The sequence below is a fragment of the Clarias gariepinus genome, chromosome 18 (assembly GCF_024256425.1).
Source record: "Clarias gariepinus isolate MV-2021 ecotype Netherlands chromosome 18, CGAR_prim_01v2, whole genome shotgun sequence".
Taxonomy (NCBI): domain Eukaryota; kingdom Metazoa; phylum Chordata; class Actinopteri; order Siluriformes; family Clariidae; genus Clarias; species Clarias gariepinus.
In genome coordinates, this window is record NC_071117.1 from 27,552,115 (window position 1) to 27,552,500 (window position 386).

Sequence of the window (386 nt, forward strand, 5' to 3'; positions counted from 1 at the left end):
CATTTGCATTCACTCTGCCATGTGGCTGTACAGTATAAGAGGGCCAACTCCTGCTGCAGAAAACATGCCCCTAACCATGACACTTCCTTCTCCACTTTTCACTGACTTCTTTACACATTTGGGTTCAGTCTTTCTCCAGTTTGTCGCCGAACATAATGTTTCCCATCGGACCCAAATAAATAAAACTTGCTTTCATCACTGAAGTGAACTTTGGACCAGTTCTCCTCTATCCACACAACATGCTCCTCAGCAAAGCTTAGTCTAGCCTTTTAATTCTTTCTGCTAATGAGAGGTTTGTTCACTGCAGAGTGGGCTTTCAGTCCAAATGCTCTTAAACATCGAGACACTGTATGACGAGGCAGATCCTTACCCTGTTCAGAGCTGAA